Source organism: Chrysemys picta, chromosome 5, assembly GCF_011386835.1.
Source record: "Chrysemys picta bellii isolate R12L10 chromosome 5, ASM1138683v2, whole genome shotgun sequence".
NCBI classification, from domain to species: Eukaryota; Metazoa; Chordata; order Testudines; family Emydidae; genus Chrysemys; species Chrysemys picta.
The window spans coordinates 116,386,771-116,411,337 of record NC_088795.1 but is presented as its reverse complement, the minus strand read 5'-3'; the positions used below and the strand labels follow the sequence as shown (position 1 = coordinate 116,411,337).

At 42.0% G+C, this 24,567-nt stretch overlaps 1 protein-coding gene and 1 long non-coding RNA gene across 2 annotated transcripts in view; one reads left to right on the top strand and one right to left on the bottom strand.

Annotated features, from left to right (window-relative positions):
• Positions 1-17,187, top strand: part of LOC122174196 (uncharacterized) — an 80,476-nt gene extending 63,289 nt beyond the window's left edge. Inside the window, exons 4-5 of the long non-coding RNA XR_010601574.1 lie at positions 13,683-13,725; positions 16,762-17,187. This is a non-coding gene — a long non-coding RNA (uncharacterized LOC122174196). The remainder of the gene's footprint in view (positions 1-13,682; positions 13,726-16,761) is intronic.
• The window catches only part of SLC2A9 (solute carrier family 2 member 9), a 241,514-nt gene that overhangs the window by 215,058 nt on the left and 1,889 nt on the right, over positions 1-24,567 (bottom strand). The window lies entirely within an intron of this gene.

Sequence of the window (24,567 nt, the reverse complement as noted above, 5' to 3'; positions counted from 1 at the left end):
AAAAAATTGTGCCACAAGTACTCCTGTTCTTTTTGCGGATACAGACTAACACGGCTACTACTCCGAAACCTGTCATTAATTGTGGCAACTTAATTCTTTAGTCATGAGGAAAAAACAATTTCCTTTTCTGAAGACACCTAAGGTGAGATCCATTAAGAGACTTAGGTGTTGCAGTGCTGAGCATCATGGCATCTTCCTTATAGGTGCCTACAAAATCTAGCCAAAATCTATCCACACAGCTGAATTAAGTACTTAGGCTCCCTATGGCAAATGGAGAGAGAGAGGCACCTTACAGTGCAATCCACAAAAACTAGCACAGTAGGTGAGGCCACCTAAACTAGCCAATGGTAGATGTCAGCCAGAGGGATGTGTCCACAGCCCCACCCTCTCTTGGAGGTAGGCACCTACGTGCAGACTGCAGGGAGGTGCCAATCTGTGTTTAGCAATCCACAAACAGAAACTCTGAACCAGTGCTTAATTTTACTGAAAGGGGTGCCAGGTCTCAAGCAATTAGGTCCTGCGGCTCAAGCGACTTTTTTACATTCATAACTGGTGCAGCAAGCCCAGAGGTGCCGGGGCTATGAACTGCCAAGCCTAGAGGTGCCTAGAGGCTCAGCTCTGGCACAAATTAAGCACTGCTCTGAGCACACCTATTGGATAAGCCCTTATGAGTCTTATGGGCCTGCTGGATATCACACAGTCAGGCAGCTGCAGTGTTAGGAACAGAATCCAGGAGTCCTAACTCCCAGCCTGCTATATTCACCAATGTACAGTGCCTCTCTTGAGTCTGTGAAGTAGAACCTAATTCCGTTCTACTTAGCACCTTTCATACTTAAATCAAGGTGTCCCCCTCTCCCCCCAAAAAAGAACTTAAAAAGGTAATGTATTAGATAATGGCAAGGGAATAACTATGTAGTGAAATAGGACATGCTTGACACTTAGTCTTGTACATTTAAATAATTTGTTTTTCTGAGGTGTGTGAAGCTGGTTGGTCAGGATGCCAGGGCAGTCTCTCTTTACTCTTCAAAAAGGGCCGTGGAATCTTTAACTTGTACCTACATAGTTATATAACACTGGCAAAGACACCCTGGCTTAAAGCCTCACCCATCTAAAAGATAGCATGATAACAGTGCAGCATTGTTTCCAGTGCATCACTGAAATGTCAGTAATGGCTCCAAGCCCAAGTTGTGGTTTTGGGAGTGGATATGCAAATACCTGTCTGATCCCATGCATGTGGGTCATATGAATTGGATTCCTTGTGGTCCATTTGCAGGAGTTGGCAGTGGGTCATCTTGGCAGGTTCGTTTGAAGGATTGGGATCTATGCAAACCCGGACTTCCAAGGACATTCCCCACCATTCTTTCTCAGACCCTCAGGATTCCTTATCTTGCACGTTTTCAAGAAGTCCCCATTGCCCTGAGGCTGCTCCCCTCCAGCTGGGCTCCTCTGAGACTCAGGTGTCTCTTCCCTTTGGATCATTCAAGGGGTGAGGACTAGACTTTTCCAGAGAGAGATCATCCCAGGACAGCCTGATATGGGCTTCCATCACCTCTTTAAGCCATATGAGATCTTCAGAGAGACGTGATGTGCCTCCTCTCCCCCCAGTAGAACTGTAGAAGCAGAGAAACCCTCCTGCCACTAGGCATTGGGACAGCTTGTGCTAGTGCAGAACTACCAAGAGCTGCTTTTCTTGTCTAAGAATAGATGGTTTCAGTTCTCTGTTTGCAGGATCCCATGTCGACCATGTGGAGGCAGCTTGTTCAAAATGCAACCACTCCTTTATTAGCATTTCCCTTTTTGAGCAAATTAGGCTTGTATAAATCTTTATATTAGCTTCTGTTAAGTTATGTACTAATTCCAGTCTTTACATGTATTCAAGGTTCTAAATGGCTGTGACCCATCCAGTCTGGCTGACCTCTATGCTTACAGCCCAGTTTTAGTCAGGGTCTGTAGGTGGTTATTTGCTTTGCCCCAGTTATAAACAAGATCAGTGGGAGTCAAGGCATTTTGTAAGTACATGCCTCAACCACGGAATCCACTTCCTATTGCAAATGGAGTTGTTTAAGTCAGCTTTGTCATTCACTGAAAGGCTAAGGAAATAGGTTTACTGTTCTCAATTGCTGATAATTCTGTTGTGGGTAATTATGCTGCACGTTCAGAAGTGGCCACGAAGAATGCTATATAAACACAAGTTATTAATGTTGGCAGGCTGGGTACACACAGGGTACACTAGCACCCATATGCTAAAGATAATGGGATATCTGTGCCATTGGCTTAGTAGAGCCTTCTGCTGGCAGTGTAACGGGATATGTCCACTTACTCTCACTACACAATTTGAAGAAGGTGTGGGAGACAGGACAGCACATCCTCTTCATCTCCTTTCTACCAAAGATGCTGTGAGGATTTGAGGGTAATAATGACCCATGCTAGATGCCCCCTCCCTTGAACAGCCTACTAGAAAAGATCAGCCACTGAGCACCTTCCTCTGAGGAACTGATAGGGCATCTGGAGTAGTGAGGTTGTTTGTCATTAACCTTATGTCTCCCAGAGAGAACTGAAGTAAGGTTGGTCATCATGAGTGAAGAGTATCACCCCTTTCCAAACCTGGACTAAGGTTCACATTGAGGAGTAGAATCCAAGCCCACCAGGATTTCTTCTGGGTTATATGCAAACACTTCTTTCAGACCAGATTTAGGACTTGAATCCATACAGTTTTGGCTCAATGGTGAAAGTGCTACTGTGTGAACTATACTGACACTGTAAGAAAATTGTGTTCATATCAACTGCTTTAATGTCAAGATTTTTCTTGTTCAAGTGGCATCCTCCAGACCCCATTTTAAGAGTTAGATTCAATATCCTGGAGATGACTTTTGTAGGGGTTAGCGTAACAAAATATGACCATTTGTTTATGAATATTGGTAGTTTGTTGATACTTAAATTAATTGATAATGAGTATTTTTGGCCTGGTGGAGTCAAGTTATCTCAAGTCGGGGAAGGCGTTGTTCGTCAAGTGATCAAAGTTTTAATTTAATTTCCATACAAAAAATTGATTTGAGTACATTAAGGTTGCACAGCAGAACAATCAAATATTAGGATCTGCAGAAGCTGAATGCACAACCTTCCATCTGCATCCTTGCATTATACCATTATGTGATCACATATTATTTTTCAAACACTATAATAGAGGAGCTCTCAAACTTCTCATAGCATGGATTATATCTTAATATATTGCACTGTAGACAACCTCCCTTCCTATTCATGACTGCATATCAGTCTTGTGGCCATGATGGCAATTGTTTACATGAAAGTCATATTAAGAAAGTATGTAATGCATTTTTCTTGGTCACTTAATGTGATTAAACAGCTAGATAGGAGGAGTCAGTACCATATGACCAGTCACCTCTCCACAGGCCTTCAGCCAGTGATCCATGTACCACAGTTAGAGAACTCCTGATAAAATGTTTCATATAGTGTCTACAAACAGAATTCAAAATCTTCTAACAATTTGAAATGCAGATAAGATGTATTAGTCATCCATGGTAGTGTAAAGATGAAACCATAATTACACAGCTAATGGATATAATCTAGAGAATAATTTCTATCCAGATCAACATGACTGATCTGGTCAATACATAATGTAGCTGCAAAGAGATCCTTAAAAAGGCTCCATGGTAACAATGTAGAGATAAAGATTTACCACACTTGGCAAATGACATATCTGAATAATTAAATTACCTGAGAAAATAAATCATTGAGTCACATTAGCCAGGGATTATGGAGTACAGATCCAGAAACGAAATGTCAATTCCTGCACACCTATAGCTTTTTTTCAGGCGCATGCCACTTTAGAGAGAAAGACTCCATGTAAATGAAAGTTAGCCGCTTTGAGCCAAATCCTTGTGTTCTCATTCATTTATGCAATCTCCTAGACAAGGATCTGTGCACTTTGCAGCAAGCTGGATTTCAATTCTGCCATGAGCCCCCTCCTCCCTCGTTTCTGCAGCACTCTGGAAATGACATGTCAAATGGAACCATAGATTCTGATCCACAATTAAGTAGAGTAAGGTTCACATTGGCCATAGAATCACAAAATACATGAGATCCCATCCATTGGCTATCTGCCTGACTACAGCTAGAAAGTCTTGGCCCTTTGTAGCAGGGACACATTTAGAGATTTGTTTGACTCTCACTAACATTATTATGGGGATGAGGGAAAGGAGACTTTTGCTGGATGTGAAGCTCGAGAATACAGGTCAGAGATTGAGTGTATACCCGGTACATATACCTGAAGCAGAGCTCTGTATAAGCTCAAAAGCTTGTCTCTCTCACCAACAGAAGTTGGCCCAATCAAAGATACTGCTCACCCACCTTGTCTCTCTACACAATATATTGTGCTTTGTTGTGTGATCAGTAGCTTTTCCCCAAAAAATTAATAATCACAAACATTAAAAATACTTTAAATTAGTTATTGCCAGATAATGTGTAGTTATAGCCATGTCGGTCCCAAGGTATTAGAGACCAAGACTAAAATTAGACTAAAGTATTACAGCCCACAGGAGATTAGATTATTTTGTGCCACAGGCAGAGAATGGGAGAGACTGAGGTACATCTGTACCTGAAACAGGGAAATGATAAAGGGAGATATACCCTGACTTGGGGGGAAATTCCTTCCCAACCCCACTTATGGCGAAAAGTTAGACCCTGAGCATGTGAGCAAGAACCAGCCAGCCAAGCACCTGAGAGAGAAAATGCTCAGTGCCACCTCAGAGCCCTGGCCCCCCATCTCCAGCCATGGCCTTCTCCTGAGGCTTCAGAGGAAGGAGATTAACATACACACCCCAAAAAAGCCCAAAACAAAAACAAAAAACAGAATACATTGGGAAGAAAAAAAATCTCTTCCCAGCCCCTGCACGGCCAGCTGAAAACCTGAAACATGAGATTTAGGAACATAGGATATGTGCAGTTCTTTCTCTTTGACATCTACCAACACAGCCTTGAATCACTCATGATCTTTCCCCTTAGTGCCAGGATGGGAATCTTCTCTTCTGTTTGTTATTCCATGAAAGCAGAAGGTGTAGAAGCTAATGATGCCAGCTCACATTCTTCTCTCGACCTCAACTAGCAACAAACAGTCAACAATGAATTATTCAGCACTATGACCCAGGAATGCCCCTCGGTGTTGGCTGAGGCTGTGTGAGGTTTTGCTGAGAGTGTGCTGGGAAAGGTGAGAAGCAAAAAGGAGCTGCTTGTTCATGGAGATGCTCCAGGGTTCACAGGCTTAGAACCTTGAGTTGAGTATAGGCCCTACAGCACTGGCATAGATGGTATCACAGAATTTTGTAAACGTGATGGGCTGCCCCAAAAGGGCAGAATCCACAACTACACCTGTAAGCAGGGTTTGAATGAGCATTTCCCTAACATCTAGTGATAAGCTGGGAAAAATACTTCAGGCGCAGACTGTATTTGCATAGACACACCTACTCTGTCTAGGGGCTCAGCAGATGAAACTGCTTTGCCAAAGTGATCAATTTTGGCTGGTTTTGGGTTACAAATCACTTTAGTATTTGAATGAAGAGGTAATGAAATGTTGTTGTCCTTATTGTATTGGTAAAGGGCAGCAGAACTGTACTTAGCATGCCCTGATTGAGGGGTCACCCCTAAACTGAACCTCATTTGCTAAGTAGGGAGTAGGGATGTCAAATGCCAGTGAAAATGGATGTAGGTATTCCTCACTAGTGGTGCGGACTATGCCTAAAGAGTCTTAGGCACCATTTGACTCTCCAGCGTTTAAAGATAAAGCTGATCAGACTCAGTTGAAAGTCCTTGATTCTGTTCAGTGATTAATGGAGGTGACATCACCGATGAGCAGGTCTAGGGGTTAAACTTTGGACTTGGTGTGGGGATAGTGTTGTAGGGAAAGTCACTGCACTAGGAGTGAGCTTCCCTGCTACCTGGTGACATCACTGAGAGCGGAAATTGCTAAGAACTGTGTTAAGTGGTAGAACCTCAGGACATGACATTGCGGAAGTAGCAGTGAACAGCAGGTGGCTGTGGCCGTGAGTTAGTTGCAGAGGTGGCAGCAGAAACAGAAACATTGCTCAACACCTCCCTACCCCGACAGGAGTGGGAGGTGAACCCAAGTGAATGTGCCTCTGAACTCTGGAGCTTTGTTATCCAAGGATAGCTAACTATGAGTTGGGTGTAGTTGCCTGAGTGGAAAGTGGCATGTTAAAGGAACATTCATTTATCAAACTTTCACACTGCAATGTGAGAAACAGGCAAAGGACATGGCCCAATGTACTCTGGGATGGGTATTTGCTTATGATTACATGCTTTTGAATGAAGGGTGGTGGTTGTTGTTTTTTGCCAAATTAATGCTGGGTTCCTTTTCTCTTGTAATAAAGATTTTCTTTTGTTATTCACAGACTCTGTGCTTGTGAGTGGATAAGTATTGTCTCCTAGAGATACCAAGAGGCAGTGGTTAGTTTTCCCTGATTAGTGGGTGAGGGCTTGAGTTGGTTCTATTTTGTATTGTTAAGAGGAACAGCTAGATAGTGAACCTGGCCCTCATTGCCACTGACTCCACCTGACAAAAGGGTTACACATTGTTTAAAAAAAGGCAGGTGAAGATCCAGATATTTGCTATGTACTAGCTTTTAATTTTCAAATAAAAACAGCTTAAGCCTTGTAGTTGACCAGCAATAAATATCATCGAATATAGGGGTCACCTGGTTTAGGAAAAAATGTTCTTTCCTAAAGTTTATTGTTTTATCAGTTTGTCATCCCACAAGCCATATCTATACATTTAAAATGTGCACCCTCAGGAAACCTGGGACCAAGGAAGATCTTATCTATACATTTCTGACATGCTCAGCAAAATAGTATCTAAGTGCTGATTACAAAACTATGCGTGTCAGAGAATTCTATCTGCAATACGAACTAAACTTCAGCCTTCCCTTATTTTAGCTGTATTCTGTTATGCAGAAGAACTTCTTAAGGATCTTCTGTTGCTAAACTATTGATGTTTTATTCTGTATCCAGTCCAACAGGTTGTGCATAACAACAAGAGCTTCACAATGCCCCTCTCAGACTCTGTGTCTGGGAAGCTCAGCCCTTAACGGCACAGTCCCAGTACCACATCTTCCCTTCCAAGCCATAACTTAATAACAGTAACACTTAAAAATATATTAATATAACACACAATTGCAAATATTTATAAGCAGCCTAATAACTAAACTTACTATCAATGTTCATGTAGTCCTTGAGGTGTCCTGTGCTATAGGTCTCCTCTGGAAGGTCAGGATGCAGGGACTCTCTTGGGCAAAACATCAGACTCTGTTCCCCTTATCTCCCTCCATTTTGGGATTTGGAGAAGGTGTCAACTGTTGCTCTGTCGTATGTGTCCATGTGGGAACAACCAGAGCTTAATTTGTGCTGGGTCTTACGTGCACCTCTTTTCATGCCAGGGCAAAAGTCTCAGCACCTCTTCTGTCACTGGCATATAAGGCATTACCCTGCATCCTGTGAGGTCACACTGTGTGGCGATTGCCATTTTGTAAAAACAAAATGGCTTCCTCCAGGCAATGTGACCTCTCATGTATAGTGCATGTGAGGTCATGCTGTGCAAAGGACACCATTGTTACTACTTGGGCCCCAGCACCTCTTGCCTTGCAAATTAAGCATTGGTGACAACCTCATACAACCCCGGGCCAATTGCTTGTGACACTACTGCAGTCTGCAACTATTGTTTCCCATCATAGAGATAGAGTGTCATTTTCATGACCTGGTGGCAGCTCACAGGATCCCAATTTATATCGATATTTTTCTTTTGCTTTATCTCTCTATACACCTGCAAGTCCTCAGGGACTCGGACATCACTTTCTAACAATGCAGCGATTCATATTTCTGTTGAACAAAATGTCAGGAGGTAACAACCCAGGCTTCATTGATGCCATTCTGCAAATTAACAGTGATAAACATGGATCAGAGTCAGACTCCACCGCCTTTTTCAGAAGGGTGTTTTATTATTTGACACCATTTTCTACCAATCCATTGGACTGGGGATAATGAAGACCAGTGGTCACATGTCTAAACCCATATGTCACTGCAGACTACCCACTCATGTCCACTAAATGGTGGCCCATTGTCAGACATTATGATGTCAGGTATACTATGTCTAACAAAACTAGATTTGATATGCACAATCACCTGTCTAGCTGTAGTGTCTTCTAGGCAAAGATATCAGGGAAGTGAGAATAATAGTCTAGGACAAGTACAGCCAACATAAACAAATCTATGCCTACTTTGTTTCTGGGGCCAATTCTTCCTGGGCCACCAACATGGGCTCATTCGCTTGTCTTGCCCTACATTTTTGGCATTCATGACAAACCTTAGCTCCTTCCTCAAGGTCACTGTTCATTTGAGGCCAGTATAAAACATCTCTGGCCCTTCTCTTAGATGTTTCAATCCCTAAATGACCTTCCTGAATCCTTTTTTAACATATTTTTCTGCAACACCCTAGGTATCATCATCCTTTAAACAAAATCCCATCTAGAACTGAGACCATCTCCTTAAATTAATAATACGGGCTGGTAATATTCTGTTGTGGCCACTATATGCTAATAGACTTAATTACTTTCTGCAAAGTCTCATCTTGTGCAGTAGCTCTGGCAATCAAAATCCACATTTTATCTGAGACCAGACAGGTGGTGTGTTCTGTTTGTTTTTTTAAATCAGATTGACATGTAGAAAATCTAGCTCTGGACTTTGCTCCACTGCATTTTTGTCAAAGGTTTAGACAGCGTGTCTGTAACCACGAAATCTTTCCCAGGTTTGTATTCAATTTGCTCATAGAATCATAGAATATCAGGGTTGGAAAGAACCTCAGGAGCTCATCTAGTCCAACCCCCTGCTCAAAGCAGGACCAACCCCCAACTAAATCATCCCAGACAGGGCTTTGTCAAGCCTGGCCTTAAAAACCTCTAAGGAAGAAGATTCCACCACCTCCCTAGGTAACCCATTCCAGTGCTTCACTACCCTCCTAGTGAAAAAGTTTTTCCTAATATCCAACCTAAACCTCCCCCACTGCAACTTGAGACCATTATTCCTTGTTCTCTCATCTGCTGCCACTGAGAACATTCTAGATCCATCCTCTATGGAACCCCCTTTCAGGTAGTTGAAAGCAGCTATCAAATCCCCCCATATTCTTCTCTTCTGCAGACTAAACAATCCCAGTTCCCTCAGCCTCTCCTCATAAGTCATGTGCTCCAGCCCCTAATAATTTTTGTTGCCCTCCGCTGGACTCTTTCCAATTTTTCCACACCCTTCTTGTAGTGTGGGGCCCAAAACTGGACACAGTACTCCAGATGAGGCCTCATCAATATCGAATAGAGGGGGGATGATCACGTCCCTCGATCTGCTGCCAATGCCCCTACTTATACAGCCCCAAATGCCGTTTGCCTTCTTGGCAACAAGGGCACACTGTTGACTCATATCCAGCTTCTCGTCCACTGTAACCCCTAGGTCCTTTTCTGCAGAACTGCTGCCTAGCCATTCGGTCCCTAGCCTGTAGCAGTGCATGGGATTCTTCTGTCCTAAGTTCAGGACTCTGCACTTGTCCTTGTTGAACCTCATCAGATTTCTTTTGGCTCAATCCTCTAATTTGTCTAGGTCTCTCTGTATCCTATCCCTACCATCCAGCGTATCTACCATTCCTCCCAGTTTAGTGTCATCTGCAAACTTGCTGAGGGTGCAGTCCACGCCAGCCTCCAGATCATTAATGAAGATATTGAACAAAACCGGCCCCAAGACCGACCCTTGGGGCACTCCGCTTGATACTGGCTGCCAGTTAGACATGGAGCCATTGATCACTACCCGTTGAGCCCGACGATCTAGCCAGCCTTCTATTCACCTTATAGTCCATTCATCCAGCCCATACTTCTTTAACTTTAACTGAATAAACAATCTCTGTATTCTCACACCCATGTTTGGAAAGCCTCTTTCTGGCAATGGCAACTAGTGATTTATGGTCAGTTTCAACTAACACAAACATCCTGTAAATAAAGAGATGAAACTGTTTACTCCCATGGACTAACGCCAGAGGTTCCATTTCTATTTGAGTATACTGACACTCAGTTTTTGTTAGCTCTTTTTGACACATAGGCTGTAATGTTGATTTTTAAAAAAAGGTTCCAGGGGCCATCCTGGTGGTGACAATCTGGTAAACTTAACTTCAGTACCAGGAAAATTGGTTGAAACTATAGTAAAACAACAGAATTATCAAGCACATAGATGAACACAGTATGTTGGGGAAAAGTCAACATGACTTTTGTAAAGAGAAATCATGCCTCACCGATCTATTAGAATTCGTTGAGGGATTTAACAAACTTGCAGGCAAGGGTGATCCAGTGGACATAGTGTACTTGGACTAGGGTGACCAGATGTCCCAATTTTATAGGGACAGTCCCAATATTCAGGGCTTTATCTTATATAGGCCCCTATTGCCCCCCACTCCCATCCCGATTTTTCAAACTTGCTGTCTGGTCACCCTAACTTGGACTTTCAGAAAGCCTTTGACAAGGTCCATCACCAAAGGCTCTTAAGCAAAGTAGAAAGTCATGGGATGAGAGGGAAGGGCCTCTCATGGATCAGTAACTGATTAAAAGATAGGAAACAAAGGGTAGGAATAAATGGTCAGTTTTCACAATGGAGAGAGGTAAACAGTGGGATCCCCCAAGAAACTGTATGGGACCAGAGCTGTTCAACATAATTAGTAAATGATCTGGAAAAAGGGGTAAACAGTGAGATGGAAAAGTTTGCAGATGATACAAAATTACTCAAAATAGTTAAGTCCAAAGCTATCAGGAAGAATTACATAGGGATCTTACAAAACTGGGTGACTGGTCAAGAAAATGAGAGATGTAATTGGGTGTTGATAAATGCGAAGTAATGTACATTGGAAAACAATCTCAAATATACATACAAAATGATGGGGGTCTAAATTAGCTGTTACCACACAAGAAAGAGATCTTACAGTCATTGTAGATAGTTCTTTGAAAACATCAGCTCAATGTCCAATGGCAGTCAAAAAAGCTAACAGAATGTTAAGAACCATTAGGAAAGGGATAGAGAATAAGACAGAAAATATCATGCCACTATATAAATTCATGGTAAACCAACACCTTGAACACTGTGCAGTTTTGGTTGCCCATTTAAAAAATATCTATTAGAATTGGAAAAGGTACAAAAATTATTAGGGGTATGGCACAGCGTTCGTAAGAGGAGAGATTAAAAAGACTGGGACAGTTCAATTTAGAAAAGACACTACTAAGGGGGAATATGACAGAGGTCTATAAAATCATGAATGGTTTGGAGAAAGTGAATAAGGAAGTGTTATTTACCCTTTCCCATAACACAAGAACCAGGGGTGACCCAATTAAATTAATAGGCAGCAGGTTTAAAACAAACACAGGGAAGTACTTCTTCACACAACGCACAGTCAACCCGTGGAACTCATTGCCAGGGGTTGTTGTGAAGGCCAAAAGCATAACTGGGTTCAAAAAAGAATTGGATAAGTTCATTGAGGATAGATCAAGATGGTCAGGGATGCAACCAGATGCTCTGGGTGTCCCTAACCCTTTGACTGCCAGAAACTGGGACTGGATGACAGGGGATGGATCTCTCAATAAATGTCCTTGTTGTGTTCATTCTTTCTGAAGTATCTGTCACAAACCGCTGTCGGAAGACAGCATACTGGGGTAGATGGACCATTGGTCTGATCCAATATGGCCATTCTTATGTTCTTACTCAGGCCCAGATTTTAAAAGGTATTTAGGCATTGCTGCACTCAGTATTACCATTGATTTAGAAGCCTAAATCTAATTTTCAAAAGGGATTTAAGCACGTAGGAGTCTAAATCTTATTGACTATCAATGGAATTTAGACTTTAGAATATCTTTTGATAATGAGATTTAGGCTCATAAATAATTTAGTCACTGCAACACTACACACAGCATTGCCTAAATACCTTTATAAATCTGGGCCGCAGTGCCTAAGGTGCTTGCAGGAGATCTTCGAAAAGTCATGAAAGATGTTAGAGATTCCAGAGGACTGGAAAATGGTGTATAAAAAAAAAAAAAAATGGATAACCCAGATGTAGCAGACCAATGACTCATCGTCACCACGCCTCCTGCTGGTTGTCAGGGAATTAGCTCAAGTCCAGCCTCAGACTGCCTCTTGCTAACCGGTGTCTTGCCTGCCTCAGGCCCCCATGTCCCTCCCGGACCCCAGTGCCCTTTATCTTGGGGTTCTGCCCACAGCAGTCCCCACACTCTGGGTCTGCCCTCCCAGGGGAACCCCCAACCCTCTATACCCACCTTGCCTCAGTGGCTACTGACAGTCATCATCTAGCCCCCGTTCTCTTGGGCAGACTGCAGTCTGTGATGGTCACTCATCACTGGCAAAGGGGTTGGTCCAGCTGCCTCTGTCTATTGCCAGGCTGCACCCCTGCAGCCCCAGTACCCCCTTAGGCCTTTAACAAGGCCTCAGTTTGGGGAGTTGCCAGGCTGGAGCTCCTTTTACCTTTCCCCAGCACTGCTCTGCTTCAAGTACCCTTGTGCTCCCAGGCAGCTAGGTCCTTCCAAGGCTGGAGTAACACTGCCTCTGCCTTCTGGCCCTGCAGCTCTTTTATAGGGCCCAGCCTGGCCCTGATTGGCTGCCTCCAAGCCTCTTCCTATTGGCTCTCAGGCCCAGCCTTCTCCCAGGGCTGGCCTTTAACCCCCTCAGGGCCGGAGCAGGGTGACTGCCCCGCTTCACCGGGGAATTACAGACCAGTCAGCTTGTTGAGACCCAAAAATCCCTTGAGAGAGTCGGGAGCTTAGGTGTATGAATATCCTACCTCCTCCACGGACCCCTCTGAATCCCTCCTTCTCTCCCCACAGGGCAGGGACCCCTGAGAAAACCACCTGCCAAGCTAGAAAGGGGAAGGGAGACTGGAGGGTGCCTGTGCCAAAACAATCCCTTACGTATACACACCCCTTTTACTAGAAACAGATCCTTGGGCCCAAAGGGCCTATTATGAGAGCTGTCAGACACGCTGTTGTCAGTGCTAGGAAAGGAGGATGTGGATCAGTCAGCCCCACACTCCTCAGCTGAGCGGCCTCAACACCCATGCAGGGATATTGGAGGACACATCACCTCACTCCCTGGTGACCCACTACCATACCATATATGGGAGTGGAGGCAGACTATTGGATTCAGTTCCTGGGGATTGGGAGAGAGGCTGGGTGGCTGCAGAGAAGCTCTGCAGCCCCTAGGATTCCAGTACTGCTCCTTGTGGGCAGAGCCCAGTCAGGGCACAGAACTGCCAGAGACACAGTGAATTAGAATTTGGTTCATTATTATTGGGGTATATGACACAAAACTGCCTCACAGGCTACGTTAATAATCTCCGTACTAACAAACTTTATGCATGATAATTATAAATCTGTGAGCCAAATTCTATTGGCAGTTATACTCAGGCAACCCTGGTGATGTCAAGAGTGTCACACAAGTGTAAGTGGGAACAGAATAGTAATAAACAGTCAAGCTAAATGGGAAAGGATGCCATCCTATCTCACAGTTTATTCTTTGTGCACCGTGTTAGTAGTCCTACTTCTCTCATAAAGCTGTACATTTTTTCCTAGAAGGGGATATTGCTCTGTCACCTACTTCTGCATATCTGATGAGGTAAGTACTGTTTTGTGATGCTGAACAAATTGCTAAAGGAACTATGAAAATAAACCTATGAAAACTGTCAGCATGATTTGTGGCCGGAGGCCTGCCCTCAAATGACCTGTATAGACATAACTTGCCATGTGGTGTTTTAAAGTGGATTATGCTAACACTAATTTTCAAAACATTTTGTGAGGTAGGACTGCCTTCTTAATTATTTAGCAACAGAGGACTTGCCAGACTGGATCAGACCCAAAGTATATCTAGTTTAGTAACCAGTGTCTCACAGTGGCCAGCACCAGATGCTTTAGAGGACTGTGTAAGAAACCCCACAGTAGGCAGATGTGAGATACTGTCCCCCACATAAGGTCTCAACCTGGTCTTTAATAGAGATTAGCCTAAATCAATTTACAAATAATACTCAGCTCTTCTATAGTGCTTTTCATCAGTAGATCTCAAAGTGCTTAACAAAGGAAGTAAATTTCGTTATGCCCATTTTATAGCTAGGGAAACTAAGGCATAGAGAAGCAAAGTGATTTGTCCCACACAAGTAGGTCAGTAGCTAAGCTAGCATCAGAACCCACGTCTCCCAACACCCAGCCCCTTGCCTTAGGCACTGGAGCATCTCTTTGAACCACCTCGTCTCTAATTTCAAAGGTCATCTCTTTGACTCTGTGTGCTTGCTTTCAAATATAATTCCACATAACACGTTTATAGATTAATGTGATCTTCCTGTCAATTTTCACCCAATTTAAGATAGCAACGTAATGCTATATGGATCATTTTAATTCTCTATTGATTACAGTTGACACACAGCACTGCAGAGACATCTCTAAAAATTTACACTGCAGTCCAGTACACATGCCCTAGTTTTAATTTGCCTGCACAGTTTGGTTTTACATTTCCTTCAGTCATGAAAACTCAATATAAAGAAGGTTTTAAAAAAACACTGGGTGCAAATGTTACACAAGGTACTGTTTCAAAGTTCCGCATATAATATAAATCAGTAAAAGTGCAATTAAAGTAGTGTTTAGTATAATTAAAATATCTTTTTTATCTTTGGATGTATTTATGCTGAAACATTAAAGTCTTGCTCAATGACAGCAATATTTCTTTCTTTTCTTGGGAATTTTGGCCCTGATTCACCATTGTATTACTCCATTGATGTAAATCCAGTGGGGTTAAATTTATATTAACCTGGAGCAATGAAATGGTAGATCATGCCCAAAAAGTAGTGGTGGAAATTTACTTGTTTCCTACTTCTCATGTCCTTTCCACTATGCCTCTGTCATTCTGTTAATAGGAATTTATGTTCATTAAACTTTTCAGTAATGATTCATTTATAGTATTTGCTCACCACAATGGCAATGTAACTATTTCCTCTTAAGGTTCACATGAATCTCTTATCTGAACTTAGATAGTAAGCTCTTTGGTGGAGGGAATTTGTTTTTCTGTTTGTCTTGACAATCACTTTGGGTGATGTATAAATACTAAACAAATTAGCGCTAATAATTAGGACTCTGATGGTGACAATAACTTTGAAAACATGAACTGAACCTAAACTGCACTGAAAACTGGGATCGACAACTCCACTCCTCTGGCACAGTGGAGCTCTCTACAATAAGTAAAGCTTGTCTGTGCAAGAGACAGAACTTTCTCAGCGGGCCAGACCGAGACTGTGGAAGGAAATCCCCCAGGAACTAAGGACCATCACAAACCTCACCACCTTCCACTCCAAGTGCAAGGCGCACTTCTTTGACCTTGTCTTCCTAACATAAATACATAGCAACCTACAGTTTGAAACAAGAAGTGTGAACTGCCCTCTCTATCCCAGTAGGTTGTTAACTCTGAATCATAAAGAAGACAATTTCATTAATTCTTTCATTGGTTGAGCATTTCTTCTATAATGATCAGCAATGTGCTTTTTCCACAATCCCAAACTGTGTCCCAGGGCTCACCATGTTCCAAAAACCCTATCAAACTGCCCAAAGGTTCACTTTACCTCCTGACAACTTCTATTGTGATATATGTTGTCAGCACAAACATTTTTGGCACCCTGGAAACTGGCAAATGTTGTAACATTATAACAAATAGAATCTAATATCAAAATAAATAACCCAGGAGGTGCTGTACTGGCTGTTGCGCATTTTCATAGTTAAATTACTGAAAACTCAGAGATTTAGTTTAAACAGAGTCTTCACTCTGACTGCCAGGGAATCTGGGGACCTGGCCACTGAATTTAACTCTAGCTTGACATGGAGCAAAGTGAGCCTCAGTAATAAAAAATATCTATTTAGTCAGCGTGGGCCTTCATGACGAAAACATGAATGAAGGGGAAAAAATATATCACTCTTTATAGATACAGAACCTGATTCTAGCCCAGTTCATTATGTAACAAAGACCAACTAGAACTGTGCAGTCCAGCCAGTCTACAATGCCCTACTCCTTCTGGAAGGGGTTCCCACCCTTCTCCACGCTCCATTTCTTGCTCGGGGGAATATATTCACCCTCCCTGTGCTCTTGGGAATGCTGTTGCAGAGATAAAGTACACACAAAGAGCCTCCCTGAATCTGAGAAGTGAGATCCCTATGGCTAACTCAGTCACAGAGGGAGCATATGCCTTAAAAAGGGACTTAAAGCTGAAAGCTCCAAAATGCACCTAGGGCTTGATTCTGCATCTTTGAAGACAATGGGAGATATGCCATTAATGTGAAGGGAAAGTGACACAGGCCCCTCATGTGCACGTAAGATGGTGTTGTTCACATGGCATTTTTCTTCCACTCTCTCTGTTCACTTTGGTGTCTCTTCTATTGTCATGGTTTGGCCAGAGGGAGGAACTGGAGCTTTGGTCCTTACAACTTTTTCTTTCTTTCTCCTGCTTTGCTATCCCCTAGTGTGAAAATGGAGCTTGATAAATTTATTAATGGAAATACATGACAGGGTTGCCTATGATAGCAGGAGAGTGATTGTGATGACCCAGGAGGTCCCTTCCCGGCCTTAGTTCCTCTGTGGTAATCCCAACATTTACAAAGCCTTTCCTCTTTCCTTCAGAGCTCCGATTACAACATCCCAACTGCAGTAGTGCTTAGCATTCATGACTCCCGCTGAAGACCATCAGAGAACTTGGTGCTCAACATCTCTGAAAACATCTCTATAGGCCTATTTTCTTTTGTGTGGATGTATGGTTTTGACCTCTTCCTAGGCTCATTCTATCAGATAACTTGTAGATTGGTTCATCTTAAAATAGCTTTTTTAAGTTATGTCTTTTTAGAGAGACTGACATATCATTAATAGAACATGTATAGCCTGGCAGTGTAAAAGGGTAGACTTGACTCCAGTCCTAATGGACCACAATCCCTTTGAATGAAACAATGAATTAATAAAACCACCAGATGCAGGACTGTACAAATGTCCAAAACAAATGACATTCGTTGTGTTATTTTACTGCTACAGTTTTAAAACTCCTTCCTTATGTTAGACAGAGGGGAAATGTATGACTTTTTTTTAAATATATGTTGTGACATTTGTCCTTTTACCATGGCCAGCCCTTGACTTTTCCTAATAAACAGCATGGTTAAACAAAAGGGTTTGTTACAGAGTATTTAGTTTATTCTTTGTGCAACCAAAATACCTCTTATGGATTTTTGTGTAGAAATATTAAAATTTGCCAACTAATGCTGAGATTTAGACTGGAAGGAAGAATGGAAAAATTCCTGCACCCAAGTTCTAAGTTCTCTTCCTTCTCCTGACATAACAGGGTGGTGGGGGAGAATCATAGAATCATAGATTATAGGACTGGAAGGGACCTCGAGAGGTCATCGAGTCCAGTCCCCTGCCCGCATGGCAGGACCAAATACTGTCTAGACCATCCATGATAGACATATATCTAACCTACTCTTAAATATCTCCAGAGACGGAGATTCCACAACCTCCCTAGGCAATTTGTTCCAGTGTTTAACCACCCTGACAGTTAGGAACTTTTTCCTAATGTCCAACCTAGACCTCCCTTGCTGCAGTTTAAACCCATTGTTTCTGGTTCTATCCTTAGAGGCTAAGGTGAACAAGTTCTCTCCCTCCTCCTCATGACACCCTTTTAGATACCTGAAAACTGCTATCATGTCCCCTCTCAGTCTTCTCTTCTCCAAACTAAACAAACCCAGTTCTTTCAGCCTTCCTTCATAGGTCATGTTCTCAAGACCTTTAATCATTCTTGTTGCTCTTCTTTGGACCCTTTCCAATTTCTCCACATCTTTTTTAAAATGCGGCGCCCAGAACTGGACACAATACTCCAGCTGAGGCCTAACCAGAGCAGAGTAGAGCGGAAGAATGACTTCTCGTGTCTTGCTCACAACACACCTGTTAATGCATCCCAGAATCATGTTTGCTTTTTTTGCAACAGCATCACACTGTTGACTCATATTTAGCTTGTGGTCCACTATAACCCCTAGATCCCTTTCTGCCGTACTCCTTCCTAGACAGTCTTTTCCCATTCTGTATGTGTGAAATTGATTTTTCCTTCCTAAGTGGAGCACTTTGCATTTGTCTTTGTTAAACTTCATCCTGTTTAACTCAGACCATTTCTCCAATTTGTCCAGATCATTTTGAATTATGACCCTGTCCTCCAAAGTAGTTGCAATCCCTCCCAGTTTGGTATCATCCGCAAACTTAATAAGCGTACTTTCTATGCCAATATCTAAGTCGTTGATGAAGATATTGAACAGAGCCGGTCCCAAAACAGACCCCTGCGGAACCCCACTCGTTACGCCTTTCCAGCAGGATTGGGAACCATTAATAACAACTCTCTGAGTACGGTTATCCAGCCAGTTATGCACCCACCTTATAGTAGCCCCATCTAATTTGTATTTGCCTAGTTTATCTATAAGAATATCATGCGAGACTGTATCAAATGCCTTACTAAAGTCTAGGTATACCACATCCACAGCTTCACCCTTATCCACAAGGCTCGTTATTCTATCAAAGAAAGCTATCAGATTGGTTTGACATGATTTGTTCTTCACAAATCCATGCTGGCTGTTCCCTATCACCTTACCACCTTCCAAGTGTTTGCAGATGATTTCCTTAATTACTTGCTCCATTATCTTCCCTGGCACAGAAGTTAAACTAACTGGTCTGTAGTTACCTGGGTTGTTTTTATTTCCCTTTTTATAGATGGGCACTATATTTGCCCTTTTCCAGTCTTCTGGAATCTCTCCCGTCTCCCATGACTTTCCAAAGATAATAGCTAGAGGCTCAGATACCTCCTCTATTAGCTCCTTGAGTATTCTAGGATGCATTTCATCAGGCCCAGGTGACTTGCAGGCATCTAACTTTTCTAAGTGATTTTTAACTTGTTCTTTTTTTATTTTATCCGCTAAACCTACCCCCTTCCCATTAGCATTCACTATGTTAGGCATTGCTTCAGACTTCTCGGTGAAGACCGAAACAAAGAAGTCATTAAGCATCTCTGCCATTTCCAAGTTTCCTGTTACTGTTTCTCCCTCTTCACTAAGCAGTGGGCCTACCCTGTCTTTGGTCTTCCTCTTGCTTCTAATGTATTGATAAAAAGTCTTCTTGTTTCCTTTTATTCCCGTAGCTAGTTTGAGCTCATTTTGTGCCTTTGCCTTTCTAATCTTGCCCCTGCATTCCTGTGTTGTTTGCCTATATTCATCCTTTGTAATCTGTCCTAGTTTCCATTTTTTATAGGACTCCTTTTTATTTTTTAGATCGTGCAAGATCTCGTGGTTAAGCCAAGGTGGTCTTTTGCCACATTTTCTATCTTTCCTAACCAGCGGAATAGTTTGCTTTTGGGCCCTTAATAGTGTCCCTTTGAAAAACTGCCAACTCTCCTCAGTTGTTTTTCCCCTCAGTCTTGATTCCCACAAGGGAGGATGGGTGGTCTCCTGTATCACCATGAAGTCACCATGTATTCCAACTGGAGAAGTAGGACTACTAACACGGTGCTGTGATAAATAAGCTAACAGCAGTATAATATTAGGAACAGTTATCCCTGCCACACACACAGCATGTAGCAGGGCCTGTAATTACTAACATAATGCATATCATATGTATGATGCTGAAAGATTGCTTAAGGGAGAGTGGAAATGATTAGATCGATGAAGTCATGTGATCATGCTGAATGTTAGCAAACAGTAAAGAATTACATTGCTTAGGCATGCCAGAATAGAATTCTATGGTATATTGGAACAAGACTGATTAAGTCATCAGGATATAGCCAAATTACAGAGGCCACTTATATGATACAAGATAAAATATTGGTAAACCATAGCAGCACCAGCCCTCTCTGTGCTAAGGAGGCAAGTCTACACAGTAGGGTAGCGAAACACACTGGTTGAGCAATAAAATGATCATCTTACCCCGTAACTATTAGAACATTCCAAGCTGTTAGAGTTAGTGTTGTGAATGGAAAAATAGCTAGGTGGCACTGTGTCAACACATGATCATCTCTGAAGTGTAAACTCAAGAAATCTCCATAAGTAGTTTCCTGAGGCTACTCAGTTGCCCTTCCCATATGCATTGCTAAGAGGACAAACATTCACAATGGAAGAGGACAAGAAACAGGAAATAGATTGTGGGAAAACAAAACCAATCAACCATATTGTACCAGAGTCCTGCTAGTAATAAACAACTTTATTTGGATAGTTACTTAATGATATGTTAACAAACCAATAACTAATACACGCCCAAAGGAATTTATTAAGTACCGAGTCTAATATAGCTCCAAATTCCAATAGAGTAGACATTAACTGCATTGTTATTATGAAGGCTTGTCACATTGGTCATCTTGTGAGAAAGAGCTTATTAAGACAAAAGGAGGCCAGCTGCATGGAGAAAGATCTTTGTACTTGCAGGGTAGAACCCTGTAGAAGGCTGCCTGGCACAAAATGACCATGAAGGATAATTCATTTTTTGAGAAGCATGGGACTGCGGAGAAACCAAGTAGCTACAAATTGTGTGAATATAACAATTATAGCTATAATTTAATTATTATTACTAATACTACACATTTATATAGGATCATATATTTATGCAGCATTTTACAATCTGACTAAAATACTAGGGCTGTCAAGTGATTAAAAAAATTAATTGCGATTAATCACACTGTTAAACAATAGAATATCATTTATTTAAATATTTTTGGATGTTTTCTACCTTTTCAAATATATTGATTTCAATTACAACACAGAATACAAAGTGTACAGTGCTCGCTTTATATTTATTTTTGATTACAAGTGTTTACACTGTAAAAAGACAAAAGAAATAGTATTTTTCAATTCACCTAATACAAATACTGTAATGCAATCTCTTTATCATGCAAGTTGAACTTACAAATATAGAATTATGTATAAAAATACTGCATTCAAAAATAAAACAATGTACAATTTTAGAGCTTGCAAGTCTACTCAGTCTTACTTCTTGTTCAGCCAGTTGCTCAGACAAACAAGTTTGTTTACATTTGCAAGAGATAATGCTGACCGCTTCTTCTTAACAATGTCACCTGAAAGTGAGAACAGGTGTTCTCATGGCACTGTTGTAGCCAGTGTTGCAAGATATTTACATGCCAGATGCGGATGCTTCAACCACCATTCCAGGGGATATGCATCCATGTTGATGATGGGTTCTGCTCGAAAACCATCCAAAGCAGTGCAAACCGATGCATGTTCATTTTCATTATTTGAGCCAGATGCCACCAGCAGAAGGCTGATTTTCCTTTTTGGTGGTTCGGGTTCTGTACTTTCCGCATCAGTGTGTTGCTCTTTTAAGACTTCTAAAAGCATGCTTCGCACCTGGTCCCTCTCAGATTTTGGACAGTACTTCAGATTCTTAAACCTTGGGTCAAGTGCTGTAGCTATCTTTAGAAATCTCACATTTGGTACCTTCTTTGTGTTTTGTGAAATCTGCAGTGAAAGTATTCTTAAAATGAACAACAATTGCTGGGTCATCATCTGAGACTACTATAACATGAAATATATGGCAGAATGTGGGTAAAACAGAGCAAGGGACATACAATTTTCCCCCAAGGAGTTCAGGCACAAATTTAATTAATGCATTACGTTTTTAATGAGCGTCATCAGCATGGAAGCATGTCCTCTGGAATGGCGGCCGAAGTATGAAGGGGCATATAAATGTTTAGCATATCTGGCATGTAAATACCTTGCAATGCTGGCTACAAAAGTCTCTGAAGTTTTAAATGTTTTTGTTTTTGAGTGCAGTTAAGTAACAGAAAAATCTACATTTGTAATTGCACTTTCAGGACAAAGAAATTGCACTACTGTACTTGTATGAGGTGAATTGAAAAATATTATTCCTTCTGTTTATTATTTGTACAGTGCAAATATTTGTAATCAATATATACACTGATTTCAATTACTACACAGAATACAAGATATATATGGAAATATAGAAAAACCATCCAAAATATTTAATAAATTTCAATTGGTAGTCTCTTGTTTAACAGTGCGATTAAAACTGCGATTAATGGCAATTAGTTTTTTTAATGATTAATTTTTTTTTAATCACTTGAGTTAACGGCAATTAATCGACAGCCCTATAAAATACATTCACTGTCCCCAAAATCTTATAAATCTAAGATATCAGATTTAGTGAGAAAATTCATAAATGCCATATGCCAATACATACAGGCATATTCTGATCATTCAAAGGGCTAAAGATGCAGAAAACAGAATCTATTATTAAGCAGCTGTAGCAGGTACGAGGTAGACAATCAGATTCCCAAAATCCAGACTTGACCTCCCTATTCCTAAAAAAACACTCAACTGGTAAAGAAATATTGTGTTGAACCTTATTCACTACTAAGAGACTGGCACACTATATTCCAAGGCCTCAGCCTTGTGAGCATGGCACTTCACGCATGGTGTAGTTGTCCTGAAGGCCTTATTTACATTGGTTTTACTACACCAGAATTTTTCACAAAGTTACTTGATTTATATTTGTAAGAGTGGGAACAGACTCATACCTCTGTGAGAAAAAAAAAAAAGTTACTCACCTTCTCGTAACTGTTGTTCTTTGTAAGGTGTTGCTCATGTCCATTCCAATTAGGTGCGTGCCCGCCTTGTGTACAGTTGTCAGAAAGTTTTTCCCCTAGCAGCACCCGTCAGGTCGGCCGTGGAGCCCCCTAGAGTGGCTCCAGAGGTGGTAAATACAGGTCCCTGCCAACCAACGCCTCTTCAGTTCCTTCTTGCCAGTTACTCCAACAGAGGGGAAAGCAGGTGGATTTGGAATGGACATGAGCAACACATCTCAAATAACAGTTACGAGACGGGAAGTAACCATTTTTTCTTCTTTGACTGTTTGCTCATGTCGATTCCAATTAGGTGACTCCCAAGCCCTAACCAGGAGGTGGGTCGGAGTTCATGGAATTGCTGACTGGAGCATCACTCTGTCGAATGACTCATCGTCTCTGGTGTGCTGGGTAATCGCGTAATGAGAGGTGACAGTGTGAACCGAGGACCACATCACCGCTCTGCAAATCTGCTGAATTGGAACCTGAGCCAGGAACACTGCCGAGGGGGCCTGTGCTCTTGTGGAATGTGCCGTTAGTGCAGGAGCTGGTACTTTTGCCAAATCATAGCATGCCCAGATATAGGACGTGATCCATGATGAAATCCTCTGGGACGAGACCAGGAGGCCTTTCATCCAGTCTGCAACTGCCACGAATGGCTGGTTCGACATACGGAATGGCTTTGTGCATTCAATGTAAAAGGCTAGTGCTTGTCAAACATTCAGGGAGTAGAGCCTTTGTTCTCGACTATCTGCATAAGGCTTAGGATAAAAGTCTGATAGGAAAATGTCCTGGTTAGAGTGGAATTGGGACACAACCTTCAGGAGAAAGGCTTGGTTTGGTCTAAGTTGTCTTTATAGAAAATGGTGTAGGGAGGGTCAGGGGAGAGGGGCCTCTCCCCCAGCCACGGCAGGTCCGGGCCAGGCTGGATTGGGGTCAGCAGAGGGGCACATCTCCCCCAGCAGTGGTAGGTCTGTAGCTGGGCTGGGCTGGGGCTGGGGGAGAGGAATCGCTTCCCGCCACAGCTTTGTGTGCCTGCACGGTGCTTAATAGGCTACTGCATGGCCACACAGCTTAGAGGGAACTTAGGTCACCACTACTTTTATTGCATAATTGATTACAAGTTATTGCAGATTTGATTTACCCTCTCCTTGATGCTCTGTTAAACATGAGCTATTGATAACTAGTATATTAATTGCAATAGCTAATTAATCAGTTTATTGTATGATTGATTCATTGCTGAATGGTTCCTTTTGTTACTTCAATCTACTAATTCAGTGCACTGCCTTCTACTTCATTACCATACCCACTGCATAGACCTCAACTGCTGTGTCACCAGTGACACCTGCTAACTGATTTGCCACCTAATTGACTCACTAATCCTGGGTTGCCTCTTATAGTGACTCAGAACACTCCTGTGTCAGCATTACTCTCTGGATAAAAAAATTGGATAGCTGATATGTCTTAAAATGTAACTGTAAAAAGGGAATCACCATTGAATGGCTGTGTTTCTAGTGGGTTCCTGCAGGGACTGGTTCCTGGCCCTATACTATTTAACATTTTTATTAGTGACCTGAAAGAAAACATAAAACCACCACTGATAAGATTTGCAGATGACACAAAAATTGGGGGAAGTGATAAAAAATGAAGAGGATAGTCACTAACTCTACCCTGAGAAGCCGTGATTCTGAAAGAGATTTGGGGGTCATGGTGGATAATCAGCTGAACACAAGCTCCCAGTATATCACTGTGGCCATAAGGACTAATGCAACCCTGGGATGCATGAACAGGGGAGAATAAGACCGATTATGTTACCT